Source organism: Tachypleus tridentatus, chromosome 11 (genome assembly GCF_004210375.1).
Source record: "Tachypleus tridentatus isolate NWPU-2018 chromosome 11, ASM421037v1, whole genome shotgun sequence".
NCBI classification, from domain to species: domain Eukaryota; kingdom Metazoa; phylum Arthropoda; class Merostomata; order Xiphosura; family Limulidae; genus Tachypleus; species Tachypleus tridentatus.
The window spans coordinates 100,392,100-100,405,076 of NC_134835.1; the positions used below are offsets into that span (position 1 = coordinate 100,392,100).

The 12,977-nt window shown below is 35.4% G+C and overlaps 1 protein-coding gene across 1 annotated transcript in view; it reads left to right on the top strand.

The window, feature by feature from the left end:
- LOC143232890 (plexin-B-like) overlaps positions 1 to 12,977 on the top strand; it is a 227,516-nt gene that overhangs the window by 125,078 nt on the left and 89,461 nt on the right. The gene's annotated exons all lie outside the window — the stretch shown is intronic.

Genomic DNA, 12,977 nt, shown 5'->3' on the forward strand with positions numbered 1-12,977 from the left:
AATCCCATTCGTGATTGAAGAGAAGGATGTTGAATGATGGTGTGTGAAACCCACATCCATTTTGTAATAAAGGCTTGGATTGACTATGAATTTTCAGCCGTTGATTTCGGGAAATGGGAGGAAAGGCTTAGCTTGTCTGTGTATTACCATTTTGTAATTAGCGCGTGAGAAAAACAAATATCGAGTGTTGTTTATTTTATTTTCAGTTTCTATTTAGAGAAACAGGAGACAAAAGACAGGCTGTGTTGGGTATTTTTCAACATCTGATAAGAAATAAAACTCAGTGAATTGTCAAAATCTGATTAGAGAAATTAAGAACAGTTTTATTCGAAAGTATCCGTGTCTGATGTAAGGAAATTAGAATAAGCAAGAAGAGTTAGATAATCCATAAGTAATAATAATGTTACAACATTCCACGAATCCAGGTAGGTAGATAAACAGTTGGCTTGATATAATAAAGTGAACATATTTGCCTGCTGAGATAGATAGATATACTTCGCTCTATTCCAATAAACGGTATAACCAACTGATTTAACAACAGCTTGTGCAGTGTTATTGCCAGATTTTGTTCCTATCAAACGCATATGATGTATAAAGTATTTACGTCTCTCTTGATACGTTAGCTCTGTTTTTTGGTTTTTTTTGTAATTCTGTCTGCTCGAAGCTTCGTTTACTTTAACGCCTTGGGGCGAAAAAGGAATTGAAAGGGGAGATTTGGAGAACCATAGATTTATATTTCCTTTCTTTGTATACAGTTTAATCCTTATTCGGAAATGATATGGACTAAATACAGTAAGTTGAAAGAAATTAAAGCTTCATTTGGTACTTGCTGTTGGAATAAATTTTTATGCATCAAATAACGCGCTTTCAGTATAATTACAGAGTGAATTGTTGATCTATTAATTCATTATCGTCGTTCGTTTTATATTAACAAATTGAGAGTTTTACTAATTTAATATTTCTTTCTCTATGTGTGTGTATAGGTGTGAATGAAGCTGGAAGAAGGAAAATAATTAAATTAAAAATAATTTACTAGATTTCTTGGTAATTGAATGGAATTTTAATATGAAGTAATCCTGTTAATGATATATTGCATCGAATGGAGTTAAGTCTTTTGGTTTCTAAGATTTTTTTCCAATATTTTAAGATATTGAATTTCTTACTGGACTTTTTTTTTATAATGCATTACTGGAAAACAGTGTTCAAACTTATTTGAAACCATTTATTGGATAGAGAAAACATAATACTGAGAAATACCAGAAGTGTCAGAAGACTACATGAAATGTTTAATTTGGAACTTTTAGTTTAACAAATAATATATTGTGGGTAGATGTTAGGTTCATATCGTACGATGAGGCATTACTGCTTTCCCATGCCAAATCAATACCGTTAAGAGTAAAGATTCAGAGTCGTTTGTCTTTTCTCTTACGTGTAATCGATAAAGATTTCATTAGCGTTAGTTTGCACTGCTGGCAAATTTCGGTAAGAGAGGGGTACTGAATTAGCGTACATAACTCAGTCTTGAGCCCTAAGGAATAGGTCTCAGAACTATGCTAAAGTTGGCAAATTTTGATTTGTGCAAATACTATATTGCATATAAGTATGTGTATATATGTGTGTATTATGTACGTATGTATGCATGATGTGTTTATATATATATGTATAGTCACACATAAGTAAAGCGAATAAAACAACATAACGAATAAAAAACCCTCAAAAGTGTATCCAATAGAACATTTGTAAGTATGATGACGTTGTTGAAACGAAAATTTATTGTTATAAATTTCAAATGATGTGACGTCTCATTAATAATAAAAATATGTATATATAGAAAATATCACAGTTTACATATTGTTATCTGCTCTATTATTTACTTCACAAATATATTTCGTTAGAAGTTCCTGGTATTGAAAACAAGATGAATGGTAACTGCAGGTTTCCATTCTATTCAGTAAATATCATATATGTACATAGAAAACTTCGATAGAATTTGGAAAAGTTTATAAAGATCTTAAACTTAGATCTTGTTTTTTCCTCTTTTACAGAAATAATATCAACTAATGTTATGAATAATAATGTTTTCATCTCTAGCTGACAGTCTCGATTCTTGACAAAGAACCTATCCACAGAAGCTGTTTTTTTGTTTTTCCTGAGGATTGTAATATAAATTGGGTTTCATTTTGCTCTACGGGATATCTAAATTCTATCAACCAAACGAGGTCGTGTTTGGTTTTAGTTTTCTCGGGGGGTAGGGGATAACTTCAAGAACATCAAAGTTCTTCTGTGATATCGCAAGTGATTTATGTTGGAATTGAAGCTACTTGAAACTTCTAGTTTTGATTTTTTATTTTGTTTTCAAAAATACATTTACGTATATTTCGAGGTTCGATTGATTAGCTTACAGTAATGCAAATTTATGTAATTTTATAATAAAGTGAATTGTCTTAAAGGAAAAACGTCTTTTTCACTTTCGCAGTTGCAGATTCCCTTTACGATTTTTATTTTGTGCCTGTATCTTCACTGGTGAAGAAATTGCATGGGATTCATTTATTAGACTTCTTCACGTAGGATTTCTTTTTATCAAAACGCATTATATAGTTTAAACCATTTTATGCACGTATAGCAATACCATGTCTTTAGGAATCTTTCTTTCAGATCTGCTTTGCGATATAATAATAGCGATAAACTTTCCCATCATAAGAGCAATCTTTCTGGGGAATTACGAATCATGTTTAGTTTCATCATTATGAGTTTGCATTTGATAATCGTTATAAATGGTACAAAAATCTTATATTTGCCTTCATAATATCCGTCTCTCCATAGCTACGACAGTTTCTGTACGCTGTTACAGAAGTCACTGAACACTTGAACGAAATGTATCTCTTCACTTATAAATGGCCTTAAGCCTACAAATATTACTCATACTTTTTTTATCAGCGCTAATGTTTGTGCCTCATATTTCCCAGTGTCCGTGGTTTGTCTACTTAAACATTAATTACACTGTGGTGGTTAGTACAATTTGTTTGTATGTTTTGAATTTCTCGCTAAACTACACAAGTGCTATCTGCGCTAGCCGTCCCTATTTTTGCAGTGTAAGACTAGAGGAAAGGCAACCAGTCATTACCATCCACCGCCAACTCTTGGGCTACTCTTTTTCCAACGAATAGTGGGATTGACCGTCACGGCTGAATGGGATTCGAACCCATGATCCTCAAATTAGGAGTCTAACGCCTTAACCCACTTGGCAATGCTGAACCTTAACACAATTTAGGTTGGTTTAGATGTTACTCCACACTTCCCTATGCTGGACCTTAACACAATTTAGGTTGGTTTACATGTTACTCCACACTTCCCTATGCTGGACCTTAACACAATTTAGGTTGGTTTAGATGTTACTCCACACTTCCTTATCCTGGACCTTAACACAATTTAGGTTGGTTTAGATGTTACTCCACACTTCCCTATTGTAAGAATTCTTTAAACAATATATTGGTATTTTCTACTTAAATGGAAATCTTCTGCGAGACAGTAATCAAAAAATCCATATTAGACTCACAGAGATCTGATATAGCCATTCCTAATTTTGAAATATCGACCAAAAATAAGATAACAGCAGCCGCTACAAAAGAGCTTATACAGTTCAGCGTTCGGCCGAAAAAAGGACCGATTTTTATTCTTATATACTGTAAAGAGCATTCGACATAATCGCGAGGCCCGGCATGGCCAGGTGGTTAAGGCAGTTGAATCGTAATCTGAGGGTCGTGTGTCCGAATCCCCGTCGCACCAAACATGCTTGCCCTTTCAGCCGTGGGAGCGTTATAATGTGGCAATCAATCCCACTATTCGTTGGTAAAAGAGTAGCCCAAGGGTTGGAGGTGAGTGATGATGACTAGCTGCCTTCCCTCTAATATTAAACTGCTAAATTAGGGACGGGTAGCGCAGATAGACCTCCTGTAGCTTTGCGCGAAATCCAAACGAACAAATAAGAAAAATATTGTCATTGGTTTTGCTGTGTGTGTGTGAAGTTTGTGAATTCATAAAACTTCGTGTTTTGTTATTTTTTACATTTAACACCTCTTGACCTATGAAGCTATCTGTTAGAGTTGAGTTAAGCTTTATAGAAGCTATCTGCGCTAGCCGTCCCTAATTTTTAGCTGATAAACAAGAGTGAAGGCAGCTAAATAATCAACAACACTCACCGCCAACTCATATCGAATAGTGTCATTTTACCGTCACTCTCATTGGTTGGATTCCTTGGGTTCCAAATTTCTATTATTATTATTTATTTATGGCACAGATAATCATTTATACATGTTCTATTAATTGTTGGTCTCGTACAAACGACGTTGCACAATATGTTCTCTATTTTATTTTGGCCCGACATGGCCAGGTGGGATAAGGCGTTCGATTCGTTAACTGAGGGTCGCGGGTTCGAATCCCGGTTGCAACAAACATGCTTGCCCTTTCAGCTGTGGGAGCGTTATAATGTGACGGTCAATCTCACTATTCGTTGGTGAAAGAGTTGGCGGTGGGTGGTGATGACTAGCTGCCTTCCTTCTAGTCTTACACTGCTAAATTAGGGACGGCTAGTGCAGATAGTCCTTGTGTAGCTTTGCGCGAAATTCAAAAAACAAAACAAACAAATCTATTTTATTTTCATTGAAAGTTCATTAACGTTCATAACATCCGAAATTTTCAATCGCAAAATTTTACATGTGATTATGTTGAGCGTTTCTTTTTCGGTTTCACGAACCATCGAATCGACTCCACATTCCGACATCTAACCATAGGGCCACGCCTGGCTCATACATTTTTGAACGGATTATATAGAGATGGTTTGAATCCAGAAGGTAAGTTTCTGTACCAAGGACAGTGAATTATATAGAGATGGTACGATTATTCTTTGTTATGTATATTTCTTCTACAGTCTGCAGAATTTAATAAATTTTACTTATGGTTCCAGATGTGACCTTTTTCATTTCGAAAAAAATAATTGAGTCCCCCGAACTTTCCCGCTTTGGTTAAACATTTATTCCTTTCTTAAATGCTAGAAACGGAGTTTCGATACCCGTGGTCGACAAAACACAGATAACCCAATGTGCATGTTTGTGTTTAACTAACAAACAACAACTGCTTCTGAAATGCAGAATATTAAGGAGCATAATAAATATGACTTACATTAATAGCTTATGCATTATCATTTTATCTATAAAATGTAAAAGTTTCCGTTAGAAGGGAAATAACAAATACACTACTGTCCAAAATCTTAAGTCCAATGAACATAAAAACAAATGTGCATTTTGCGTTGTTAGACTCAACCACTTGTTTGAGTAGAGCTTTGAAAGATAAAAATAAGAAAAAAGAAAATAAAAATAAAAACTTTTTTAGCATTTAATAGGAAAAATGTGAACACTTTAAAATTAGCCTAAATACCAGCTGGTCAAAAGTTTAAGACATTACCAAAAAGAAGTCCTAAACAGGTTAGGAAATGCCAAACAAGAGGTCTCAGTAGTGAGTTGCACGGCCGTCATTGCGAATAACTTCAAACATTCGCCTTGGCACGGTCGATATAAGCGTTTCCAGAAGGCTGGCTGGTATGTTATTCCAAGTAGTGAAGATGGCTTCACGAAGATCATGCACTGTTTGGAATCGACGTCCTTTTCTATAGATTTCTCTTGCCATCCACCCCCAAACATTTTCAATGGAGTTCAGTTCAGGCGTACACGCTGGATGGTCCAAAAGAATCACATTATTTGCCATGAAAAAGTCCTTTGTCCTGCGGGAATTGTAGATTGCAGCGTTTTTTTGCTGAAAGATCCAGTCATTTCCACGCAACCGAGGGCCTTCAGTCAATTAGGGTGCTCTCTTCAACAAGCCAATGTAGCCAGCTGATGTTTGACGTCCCTGTATAACCTGAAGCTCCATTGTTCCATGGAAGGAGAAAGCACCCTAGATCATGATGGACCCTTCTCCACTGTGTCGTAAAGAAAATATCTCCGGTAGGATATCCTTATTGTGCCAGTAACGTTGGAAGCCATCTGGACCATCCAGGTTAAATTTTTTCTCATGAGAGAACAAAACCTTCGTCCACTTTTTTACGTCCCATGTTTGGTGCTTCTTAGCAAAGTTTAACCGAGCTGTTTCGTGGTGTGGAAGGAGGTGTGGCCTTTGAAGACGTTTACGGTTTTTAAAGCCTTTCTCTCGTAGATGCCGTCTTATTGTTCTTGAGCTACATTCTGCGTCCGTAAGGGCCTTAATCTGGTTCGACGATCGGCTGGTGTCTTGCCGGACAATCCGTCGAATCCTCCTGCTCAACGCTGGCGAAATTTTCTTTGGCCGACCACTTCAAATTGTCGTTCCGTATCCCTCAAGGTTTTTTAAGAAATTTGCAACAGCAGTTTTACTACGCCCAACCTCACCAGCGATGGCACGTTGAGAGAGACCTTGCTCTTGTTCATTGGCCTTAAGATTTTGGCCAGCAGTGTATATAGCATTTATTGTTTAAATGTTGCAAGAATTTCAGAAGAATTAGTGAGTGTTTTATGTTGTGGTATTGTGCAAAAAAATTCAGTACAAAATCGCAGATCATAATGTTTATAGAAATGTTTTCAAACAGAAAAATATCCTTTTGTTTAACTATTGATTTACCTTGATATATATTTGCAGCCAGGCTATTTCAGTAAGCCTTGCAAATTGAATGGTTGATAGAGAAAAATATAGTTTCAACTAAATCAAACAAAAATAAACAGTTTTAATATTAAATAAGTCTTTATCTTTTTGACAAATATGTATAATAACACTTAACTTTATGAGGTTTAATGGTTAAAAGTGTTATTCAAAACGTGATTGATGAATCTGTCGTTTTGGTCTGATTTTCTCTAAATTGAAATTATGTAAACAGCACAAACAGCTATGTAAGTATAGGAAAGGAGGCACGTGCCACTTTTCTATTCTCCGCCGTATATACTGTTATTTACAGGATATGTTTGTCCTTGGCTTTCATTTGTTCCCTGGTGGGTCAGCGGGAAGTTTATAGACTTCCAACGCTAAAATCCTGGGTTCGTTTCCCTGAGCTAGACAGAGCTCGCGTAGCCCGTTGTGTAGTTTTGAGCTTAAACACGCTAACGCTTTCACTTTCATATAGCACAAGACGCCATGTTGGGTGCACACAAACTTAAAAAATAAGCTAACATACACAATGGAAATGATCACATATGGCTCAGAATTTTATGATATTTTGATAAATGCGCGTATATCTGTACAAATGATGGGTTTTCTTCTTTTTGTGTTGTTCCTTTTTCTCTTTACGTCCAATCTTTGAGAAAATCGCTCAAGTGAGAATTCCCTTCTGGGCTTAAAATAGGGTATTTTGCTATCACTACTTTTTATAGCATTTATTTTACCCTTACATAGTTTCAAACCTTTAAAGGCAGTAGTTAATACAGAATCTGCTTTATTACTTTTCTATGATTATTATTATTACTTCCTTACGATACATGTGGTCATCAACACACGTTCAAATGGTTGTTGATGGTGTACAAACATCACCACACACTTTTTTCTCTTTTTACGTTTCCTTAAAATTTTAAAAACAGTCCTAACATAATTTTCAAAATCTAGAATCACATAATTGTACATGTGATCACGCTGAGTATTTTACTTCGGTCTCGCTAGATTTTGTTTATTGTTAGTAATAGTAGTAGCACAAAACCACAAAATGGTTTGGTTACCTTGCATGCTGTCCAATGCGAACAATCGAGCCACATAATTTTAAGAGCTGTATATCAGTAAAACTACCACTGATCCACATTGAGATGTCTGTTAGCAAAGACTGTAATAGTGGTAAACATGTATATTCATACAAAACTAATCCAACGAAATATTTCTTTCTATGAATAATTTGGAGAGGTTACTTTACTATACTTTTATTGATTCTCAGCATGAAGTACATTCGGACTAGTGACTATACTTTTCAAACAAAGGAGCTCTGATTGGCCATCTTGTGGTGAAACCGATCCATTTAATAATTCGCGAAGAAATAATTTGGAGAAGGGGTTACCTCGGATTAAACACTGTCAAAATAATCCCTTTCATGTCTCTGTGACAACATGACAATCAACTGGATTAGCTCTCAATAAATATATTTTTCAATTAGTTCCTTCTAAAACCACATATAAATTACATTAACCGTATCTTATAAGTGTAATATTTTTGTATATGACACAGAGAGTTGAGTACATTACGTTAAAACGGTTTTTAATGTACAGATCTGTAAGTGACATGAAAACTACAATTGATACAAAGTCACAGTAGATCGGATGTATCAAAACTACACTTGTTTTCACTTGGCGTTCGTAGATAGTGCATTGCAAATGAAAATTTATCATTTTTTTGGAGGGAGGGAAGAGTATGTATCAACTCTTTCTGGCGATGAATATTCTTACATTCAGATAAAAAAAGATACGGCCAAATCATGAATTTAAGATTACCAAGAATGGGATTTCTCTTGTACTTGTATCATTGTAAAACAAAGGGATGTGGATCAACCTAAGAAACCAGAACCGTCAAGATAGAGACTTGAATTTAGTCATACTTTAGCTGTGGCAACAGTAAAGAACATAATAACGGAGGATCTTGATCTGTAAAATCGACACAAGGCATATGTATTCACATTATTTCTGCAAATTTCTATTCAACTACCGCATACCTTGAGCACTTAGAGATTGAAGACATAGCATTTAAGTCGACTATGGATTTATGTGAGATGGAACTGTTGAAATGGGTGCTGGAAAACGTTAGTGGATTGTGGAAACTATGCATAGAGAAGAGGCATGCTTTTAATCTGACAATGGAGCTTTTGTTATGGAAACTATGTTCCAACACTATTGCAAAAGTATACAGTGGTCAGATAGAGTGTAGTTGGTCGTTGCGACATGGACTGTAGCGACGTGATGAGGTTTGAATATCATTTTAATATAACATACTTAATCTGTCTATAAATTAATATGACGCATAAAAAACAATAAGGCTTGCGACGTTCATTTCTTACGTTTTATCATTTAGAAATTATTGGAAAAAGTTTCTGAGAAGATCAACAATAAAGTTTCGTTGTGTACTTCATACTTGTCATAATAATATACAAACGACTTGTTTCTTACATCAGGCACACAAGTTTGTTTGTTTGTTTTGAATTTCGCGCAAAACTACACGAGAGCTATCTGTGCTAGCGTCCCTAATTTAGCAGTGTAAGACTAGAGGGAAGGCAGCTAGTCATCACCACCCACCGCCAACTCTTAGGCTACTCTTTTACCAACGAGTAGTGGGATTGACCGTCACATTATAATGCCCCCACGGCTGAAAGGGCGAGCATGTTTGGTGCGACGGGGATTCGAATCCGCGACCCTTAGATTACGAGTCGAACGCCTTAACCCACTTGGCCATGCCGGCCCGACACACAAATTAAAAAAGAATATAACTTACACAGTAGTTGTATAGGTTTTTACCTCTTCGTCTTTGGTTCTTATTTTCAACGCAAAAGTTACATCCTGAAGGAGGCAATAGAGAAACTGCTGTCTACTGAACGTTAATCGCATTTTATAAGAAACATATCCCATGTCCTGCTGTGTTCTTATACCTACTTTCGCCATCGTCAGTCAGTTCATTATGATGGCAACTGTTACGAAGTGTTGTTTTTCTTCACATTTTCCATAATTTAAAACTTCTACGAAGGATGGCGATATCAGTTTTAGACCACAGGCCTTCCGCTGTATGTGAACGCCGGGTTCTAAATCCACGTTTAGATAGACCAAGTGCGCGTTGCTGCTACTTCTTGAGTAGGATTCCAGATTTTTAGGTTATCTTTCTCGTAAAAACAGCCACTTATGTCAACCTACAGCTGAAAACATGTGAACTTTTGATTCACCACTCTCCGTCAACTTCAAATATTTTTTTAGTATTTTGTTTATGATATAAGAAGGTATGCCCAGATTTATCGCATTAGATTTGTGGGTTGGAAGCTTCCCTTTCGCAACTAGGCCAGTGGTTTAACATGTCGAACTGTGGATCCTAGGCTCAGAAGCTCGAAATACGTTACTACCAAAATCAGAATAAAAAATCTTGGCCCTAATACTTTAGAACCACGAGTGACGGGCAAACCACACCGTTCGTTCTGTCAAGAGTTGACCGAGAGTTGCGATAGATGGTGCTGACTAGTTGCTCTTCCCTCAAGTCTATCACTTCAAATGCAGGGAGGGGTATCGCAATTAGCCCTTACCCTAGAATAGCTCTGCGTGAAATTCAACATACCGCACAAATAATTTTTCTCTGGATGAGGACATTGATCCGGATTGATTCGAGATGACATTTCGGAGTCTCTTGCACTTCTGTATGTTCTTTTGTACAAATTATCCTCTTCCATGGTCAAATTTTAAGAATTTTTCTTGGAAATGCTCTGTCCATTGGTTCTATATCATTTAACAATCTCCCTATATTAACATCATTTTCGGAAAGGTTTTGACGTCACCTCTTGCCTTGAGTTATTCCTAGTTGGAAATTCGCTGTGAGCCAAATATATATGCTAAACATGTCGTCTGTTGTGCCACTGCTCGCATCTGCACCGACACACCACTACATTAGCATTGTAAATCGTTCTTACAAAATGCGGTTAACCCTCTGTATTATTGAGGATGTTTTTACTATTGAAAATAAAACACGAAAAGAGAAATATGAAGAAATAAGTACAAAATAAGAAAACAATATATCTGATTTGTTGAAACCATCTTTTCCTTCTTATTGTTACACAAGCTAATTAATTCCATTTTATAAACACTTAGAAATGTATAGAAATAAGAGCGATGCCTTACAACATAATTTGTAATTATTTTATTGTATGACTGATATTTTTAAAATATAGTTTACACTACAAAAACTACTTTAAAATAATTAATGTCGAAATCATAAAGTGCTATATAGTTTTAGTCAGCTTTGAATGAAATTTAATTTAAGCTTTTTACGTCAATTACCTTCAAGAATGAATCTTGGTAGGAGTAAGATTTTAACTACGTGTAATCCAGTCGATATCTTTAACGCTCCTACTAGTTCTTATAATTACTATTTCACATGACTCGGCATGACCAGGTGGGTTAAAGCGTTCGACTCGTAATCTGTTGTAACTGTTGACTAGTAAAAATATCTCAACATAAAGAGAAGGAAATAGATACCTGTAATAATGCCCCCACGGCTGAAAGGGAGGCACGGCTGTTGTGACTGGGATTCGAAGCCGTAAGCCTCAGATTACGAATCGAGTTCCTAAATCAGCTGGCTATGCTGTACTGTTTGAATTTTAACAAATACAAGTTCCTATAAAAATGTAGGGTGTCATTTTGTTACTGTTTCGATCATAATGAAACAAAATTGAAGTCTTTTTGTCAGCAGTAAGTTTAAGGACTTACATTTAAAAAATTCCGGGGTCCGATTCCTCTGCAGTGAACAGACAGCTTACTGTGTAGCTTTGCTCTAAAATATAACTTAAATACGATGTTGGGCATAATATTGTTTACAAGATCAATTTGAAATTTTGCCTTTTAATTACTACTTTTGGCGAATTTTTTGATAGTGCCAAACTTAATAAGACTCATTTTTATTATTAATAATGAAATTAGTTCAACTAAACACCTTCCCTGTGAAAGAAAACAAAGTCAGATTGCTCTTCTATGTCATGAGTATGCGTGTATTTTCTTCTAGCAAAACCGCATCGGGCGGACTCGAGCGCCTGATTTTAGTCTTGTAAATGCGTGGACTTACCGCTGTACTAGCGAGGAACTTTCTGTAATGATGACCAATAGAATGTAATGGCACTTAATGTTTACATACCGTTTTCGTTATGCATCCTTTTCGAGATACTTCACAGATTCCATTATAGCGAACAAATATCCATCGATATGTAATTCATTTTGCAATTTCGTTTTTAATAAATTTATCTTCGTCTTTTACGGATTAAATAACGTTCTTGGGGGAAGTTACTCATAGATACTGGAACGTAATAAAACATTGTCCACCTTAACTCTGTTGGACAAGAACAATTATACGAGTGTAATGTATAGCTGTTTCCTAACAGTGAATTGCAATTACAGCATAATTATTTTACATCATTGTTCATGTTAAGCAAGATGTTTCTCTTATGTTGGTGAAGTTATTATTGCGGAAGAACATATCTTGGCAAGTATTCACTCGTAGACGAAGGCTGAGAAGACACGTGTGATAAATGTATGCGTTGTTGCAGCTTGTCTCGTATGAAGATTCCTTTAATTACTGAATAGGTGGAGAATTGGTTTATTATATACAAACTATGGAGGAGTTTTAGCTGGTATATCAACAATAAATAAAACAAGATATAATGTTTTTTGACTTCACGTTGTATACACATTTGTGCATGTTTTTAAAAAATGGTATCAACAGTAAATAAAACAAGATATAATGTTTTTTGACTTCACGTTGTATACACATTTGTGCATGTTTTTAAAAAATGGTATCAACAGTAAATAAAACAAGATATAATGTTTTTTGACTTCACGTTGTATACACATTTGTGCATGTTTTTAAAAAATGGTATCAACAGTAAATAAAACAAGATATAATGTTTTTTGACTTCACGTTGTATACACGTGTGTGCATGTTTTAAAAATGGTATATCAACAGTAAGTGAAACAAGATATGATGTTCTTTGACTTCACGTTGTATACACGTGTGTGCATGTTTTAAAAATGGTATATCAACAATAAATAAAACAAGATATAATGTTTTTTGACTTCACGTTGTATACACGTGTGTGCATGTTTTAAAAATGGTATATCAACAGTAAGTGAAACAAGATATGATGTTCTTTGACTTCACGTTGTATACACGTGTGTGCATGTTTTAAAAATGGTATATCAACAATAAATAAAACAAGATATCATTTTCTTTGACTTAACGTTTTA